The 6,616-nt window shown below is 42.8% G+C and overlaps 1 protein-coding gene across 1 annotated transcript in view; it reads left to right on the top strand.

Annotated features, from left to right (window-relative positions):
* Positions 1-6,616, top strand: part of sh3pxd2aa (SH3 and PX domains 2Aa) — a 310,500-nt gene that overhangs the window by 24,107 nt on the left and 279,777 nt on the right. The window lies entirely within an intron of this gene.

Raw genomic sequence — 6,616 nt, 5'->3', positions numbered from 1 at the left:
CCTCGAACTCAGCATCGCCTTCCTAACCTGCAATCTTCTTCCTGACCTCTCCGCCCCCCACCCCACTCCGGCCTATCACCCTCACCTTGACCTCCTTCCACCTATCGCATTTCCAACGCCGCTCCCTCAACTCCCTCCTCCCTACCTTTTATCTTAGCCTGCTGGACACACTTTCCTCATTCCTGAAGAAGGGCTTATGCCCGAAACGTGGATTCTCCTGTTCCTTGGATGCTGCCTGACCTGCTGCGCTTTTCCAGCAACACATTTTCAGCTCTGATCTCCAGCATCTGCAGTCCTCACTTTCTCCTCAGCCCAATTTTACCATGCATTTCTAAGTATTCCACAATCTCATCCTTAACAATGGACTCTAAAATCTTACCAATGATTGAATCAAACTAATTGGCCTCTAATTTCCTTCTTCTTAAGCAAGGATTTTACATTAGCTATGTCCTAGTACCCCAGGGCCTCCCTGACTCCAGTGATTTCTGAAAGGTCACCAGCAATGCCTCCCCAATCTCCTCTGCTTTTTCTTTCAAGACATTGGATGTAGTCCATCCAGTCTGGTGGATTTATGCACCTTCAGACCTTTCAGCTTCCTCAGCACCTTCTCCTTAGTGTCTCTGCACTGATTCTTTTCAAGTTTTATTGTACGCCAATGTTGTTTCCATCTTATTATTTTTTATGTCCACCCGTGTGAATACATTGTGATCCTAGATCATTTCCTGCTATCAGACTTGGAGTCATTGGGTCTGTTTCTGTGCCGTATGACTCTTCAGTTCAACTTGTCTGCGTTGACCAGACATCCCAATCTGACCTAGTCCACTTGTCAGCATTTGGCCCATATCCCTCTTAAACCCTTCTGATTCATATGTCCATTCAAGATGCCTTTTAAACGTTGAAATTTACCTGCCTCCACCCATTTTCTCTGGCAGCTTGGTCTATACTGCAACATTCTTTATGTGAAAAAGTTACCCCTTGGATCCTTTTTAAATCTTGGCCCATCTTGGACTGAAGAAACTACCCTATGGCCTTTTCCTTCCTGCCTGTCCTTTGAATATTTACTTCCAAGTTTTGATTTCCTTGTAACCATATTTCTGTAATTGCTGTAAGATCATATCCGTTAGCCTCCATTTGTGCTTCAATTAATTTATAGTGTTCCAGTATTACGTGTATTCAAGCAAAGAGCTTTTTGCCTTTCTATCATTTATTTCCCCTTTGATCTATTTTCTGCTTTCTTTGGTTTGTACACTTTGTGTCGTTCTGTACCACTCTGGGTATCATCAGCATAGTTATTGTGGAATGCTGCCTTTTCCTTTAAGTGTAACTCTTGCCACAAATCTGTTCACTGTGGATTGTCTTGGTGCCTTGCAGCTCTCACATCTTGCAGTTGCTTCACATTACCGGGCATGCAAACTCAATTGCATGTTCAGTCTAGTTTCCTGTTTTCTCCTTTTTGAAGAATTCCCGATCTGAACAATTTGTTGTTTTTATTTCACTTTTTAAGTGCTTATACCTAACAACCTCTTCAACAAAAATGGGTAAAAATGACTGGAGACCTAAACTCCAAAGACCTTTCTTAATTTAAAGGTTAGAAATACTAATCCTATTCACTAGTCAGCTGCTTTCTTTAAACAGATACAATCAAACTGCTGTATCCTTTTTCCAGTAAGCTTCTTGAGATACTCATATTGGTTGCTCTCTATTGTATAGTATGTATATCTGTCAATAAAGTTCAACAAGACAGAGATACTGTAAGCATCAACTGTCTCTCAAGATGACTGAGTGCTATGAAAACAATCAGTAGCCCTGAAATGCAGCCTTGTTCACAATGTGAGCCCAGTTTGTGTATCCTGTGTGCAAAGTATTCTTGCAAAAATGTTTCAGAGCTAGTTACCAGTGCAGAATGAGGTGCAGCTTCAAAGTGCAAATACATCCTGTGAGCGGCTCAGAGGTGTCAGATGCCAGTGTCCATGAATAGTGGGCACTGAGGTATTATTGCTAGATGTCCAATTTGGAGGAACAAGCAATCAGTTGGAGTCCCAGATATGTGCTCTGACTTTCATGTCAGGAATTCTTGTTACCTAATATTCTCATGAGCGATTGGATAGGAAGCAGCATATTAATGAAGTATCACGTGTAGCTAATGAGGTTGATAACAAGCAATAGTGCCCTTTAATAGGCATCTTGCTGCACCCAAGCAAAGACTTCCAACTAAAGGAACTTAGTTGGAAAATGCAGCTAGTTACTCCTAACGTTGAGCAAGGCCTTTGCCCCTGAAGGTTCTATCTAGTGTCTTAGACATGAGACCTAATCAGATTTAGCTGGCATAACCATGACCCTTGATCCTTATGGGATGGGGAAAGAAAAGTAGGCCAGTCTTTGTGCTTCTGTGCACTAAACTTTGTTTTACTGAGACAGGCAAGGAATGGTAAGGTGAAGGAGCCTTGGGTAACAAGAAAAGAAGAGCTTCTTGTCAAGAGGAGGAAGAAAGCTTACTGAAGATTGAGGAAGCAAGAATCTGGATCAGCTTTAGAGGATTACAAGGTAGTTAGGAAAGAACGCAAAAATAGACTGAAGAGAGCTAGGAAGGGGCATGAAAAAGCCTTGGTAGGAAGGATTAGGGAAAAACTACGTGAGGAATTAGAGAATGATATGAGAGATGGTAGGGCTGTTCAGGGATAGCAGAGAGAACTTGTGCCTGGAGTATGAAGAGGTAGGGGAGGCCCTAAGTGAGTTTTTTGCTTCAGTATTCACTAGAAAGACGGACGTTGTTGATAGTCAGAACACCATGGATCCCGTTAATAGGCTTGAGCAGATTGATATTGAGGAAGTGGATGTGCTGGAAATTCTGGGAAGCATCAAGATAGATAAGTCTCCAAGACCGGACCAGATATATCCAAGGTTATTGTGGGAAGCGAGGAATGAGTTTGCTGCACCTCTGGTGATGACCTTTGCATCTTCACTCTCCTCAGGAGTAGTACCAGATGATTGGAGGGAGGTGAATGTTGTTCCTCTGTTCAAGAAAACAAATAGGGAAATCCCTGGGAATTACAGACCCATCTTCCGTCTGTGGTAAGTAAAGTACTGGAAAGGATTCTGAGAGATAGTATTTACAACTATTTGGAAAAACATAAGTTTGATTAAAGATAGTCAGCATGAGAGGCAGGTCATACCTCACCAGCCTTTTTGGGTTCTTTGAGGATGTGACAAGTCATTGTGACAAAGGTCCAGCAGTGAACGTGCCTGGATTTCAGTAAGGCATTTGATAAGGTCCCCACGATAGGTTCATTCAGAAATATAGGAGGTATGGGATACAGGGAAATTTGGCTGTCTGTATATTGGCTGGCTGAAAGAATACAGTGAGTGGTAGTGGATGAAAAGTATTCCGACTGGAGGTCGATGACCAATGGTGTCGTCAGGGATCAGTTCTTGGGCCTCTGCTCTTTGTAGTTTTTCATAAGTTACTTGGATGAAGAAGTGGAAGAGTGGGGTAGTATGTTTGATGCCACAAACGTCAGTGGTGTTGTAGATAGTGTCGAGGGCTGTTGCAGGCTACAACAATGTCAGAGTGTAGAGCTGGGCTGAGAAGTGGCAGATGGAGTTCAGCCTGAACAAATGCGAAGTGATTAATTTTGGAAGGTCGAATTTGAATGCTGAATACAGAGTTAAAGACAGGATTCTTGGTAATGTGGAGGAACAGCAGGATCTTGGGATCCATGTGCATAGATCCCTCAAAGTTGCCACACAAATTGATGGGGTTGTTAAGAAGGTGTATGATGTTTTGGCTTTCAATAACGGTGGTGTGGGGGGGGGGCGCGGTGGTTGTTGAGTTTAAGAGCCGTGAGGTTTTGTTGCAACTATATAAAACCCTGGTTAGACCACACTTGGAATATTGTGTCCAGGCTGGTTGCCTCATTATAGGAAGGATTTAGATGCTTTAGAGAGGATGCAGAGGAGATTTATCAGGATGCTGTCTAGTTTGGAGGGCTTGTCTTATGAAGCGAGGTTGAGTGAGCTCAGGCTTTTCACACTAGAGAGAAGAAGGAAGATAAGTGACTTGATAGAGGTGTATAAGATAATGAGAGACATAGATAGATAGCCAGAGACTTTTCCCCAGGCCAGAAATGGCTGTCACAAAAGGTCATAATTTTAAGGTGATTGGAGGAAGGTATAGGGGAGATGTCAGTAGGTTTTTTTATGCAGAGCGTTGTGGGTATGTGGAATGCACTGCCAGTGGTGGCAGTAGAGGCCGAGACATTAGAGACATTTAAGCGACTGCTGGACAAGAACATGGACGGCAGTAAATTGAGGGGTGTGTAGGTTAGATTGATCTTAGGTTCAGATAAATGCTCGGTACTGTTCTATGTTCTATCTCTCAACTCTGACAAAAAATACATATGTAAAAGCAAACTCCCTTTTAAAAACCTTTATAAATGGAGCACATGCTTACAGTTGAAGTTGAAGAGTGAGAGTGTTTTCACATAGCTCCCTGTTGAACTTCCAACCAGTTCAAGACTGATCTAAAAACAGCTCAGTTCAGTTCAGCTCGAAAGCAGACCATTCCCCTTTCTTTATAGAGGTCATTTCTAAAACATGACCACTTTGGCCTGAAGTCTCATCTGTTTAGATATAAACAAAAGGCCTCTCAAAATCCTTAATCTCTGTACCAAACCAGACTGATTGGAGCCTGACCCGGTTTATTACCCCTTTGAAAAAAATCAAGGAATGAGTCTCCTTGTGCCAAGGGAGGGCTTTTAGAAAAAAAGAGACTAGCTTTGTGACACCTCTCCCCTTAAAAAAACAAATGAACCATCAATACCAAAAGATGGCTTCATTTTTAACTCTTCAAAACCCGGTTAGTAGTCTAAACACACATAAACACTATACTAACTATAAACATGCAAACATGCACAACCACATGCAAATTTAGGCCGCGGTACATCCACCACCGAACGCCTCCGTATCTCATTCGAGTTTCGATAACGCATCGGCAATCATGTTTTTGTGACCTGCCAAATGCACAATTGTCAAAGTAAATGGCTGCAACAACAAGCTCCATCTAAAAAGTCTGGCATTTTTATCTTAAATTTTTCTGAAAATGTCAATGGATTGTGATCAGTGTATGTGATTTGTCTCAGATGCATTGGGGGCAGCATGGTAGCTCAGTGGTTAGCACTGCTGCCTCACAGCGCCAGGGACCCGGGTTCAGTTCCCGCCTTGGGCAACTGTCAGTGTGGAGTTTGCACATTCTCCCTGTGTCTGCGTGGTTTTCCTCCGGGTGCTCCGGTTTCCTCCCACAATCCAAAAATGTGAAGGTTAGGTGAATTGGCCATGCTAAATTGCCCGTAGTGTTAGATGGATTAGTCAGGAATAGATATAGTGGGGGTGGGTTACTCTTCGGAGGGTCGGTGTGGACTTGTTGGGCCGAAGGGCTGTTCCCACACTGTAGGTAATCTAATCTAATATAAACACTGAAATATTGTAATGCCAACACTAAGCTTAGTCTCTTTCTCCACCATTGAATATTTCTGTTGATGAACGTTCAACTTCCTGGAAAAATACTCTAAGGATCTTTCTATCCTTTCATCATGCTCCTGCAGGAGCACTGCACCGACACCCACATCACTGGCATCGATAGCCACCTTGAAAGGCATCGTGTAATCCGGTGTGGCTGATACTGGCGCAGTGTTTAACAGTTTTGAGGCTGTCAAATGTCTTTTGACAGTCTTCTGTCGACTGAAACTTGTTGCCCTTTTTTAACAATTCAGTGAGTGCAGCAGCCACACTGCTAAAGTTCAGCACAAACTTGCGGTAAATTCCACTCAATCCCAAGAACCGTAGTACTGCTTTTCTCGTCAACAATGTGGGAAATTCCCCAGTTACTTTCGTTTTTGCATCTCGTGGGGCCATTTGTCCATGTCCAATTACATGGCCCGGGAAGTTGACTTGGGCTTTAGCAAATTCACTTTTAGCTAGGTTTACCAACAAGCCAATATTCCGAAGTCGATCAAACAGGCCCGATAAATGCTGTAAATGTTCCTTCCATGAGTGACTAAAAATCACCAAGTCATCAACAGACACCACACAGCTGGGTGATCTGGTAATGATCTTCTTAGTCTCTGAAATGTGGCTGGAGCATTTTTTCATTCCAAATGGCATGACTTTGAACTGATAGAATCCATTTGGCATTACAAAAGCTGAAATTACATTTGTTCTCTCTGACGGAGTATTTGCCAGTAGCCTCTGTGCAAGTCCAACTTAGAAATTAGATTAGATTACTTACAGTGTGGAAACAGGCCCTTCGGCCACACAGTCCTTCAACCGTGGAATTGGATATGCATCAGTTTTTGTAATGACGTTGACTTTGTGATAGTCCACACATAACCGTTGGGTACCATCTGGCTTTGGCATCATGACTATGGGTGAGCTCCAGTCACTCTAACTCACTTCAATTATGCCATCTTGCAGTATCGTTCTATCTCCTTCTGAACCTGTGCCAACGTCAGAGGGTTATGCCTATAAGGATATTGCTAAATTGGAACAGCATCTCCAATATCTACATCATGCACAATTAGGTTAGTACTTCCCAGTTTATTTCTGCATATCTCTCCATGTG

This window comes from Chiloscyllium plagiosum, chromosome 22, assembly GCF_004010195.1.
Source record: "Chiloscyllium plagiosum isolate BGI_BamShark_2017 chromosome 22, ASM401019v2, whole genome shotgun sequence".
Taxonomy (NCBI): domain Eukaryota; kingdom Metazoa; phylum Chordata; class Chondrichthyes; order Orectolobiformes; family Hemiscylliidae; genus Chiloscyllium; species Chiloscyllium plagiosum.
The sequence above is the reverse complement of the archived record's forward strand: the minus strand, read 5'-3'. Positions and strand labels throughout refer to the sequence as shown.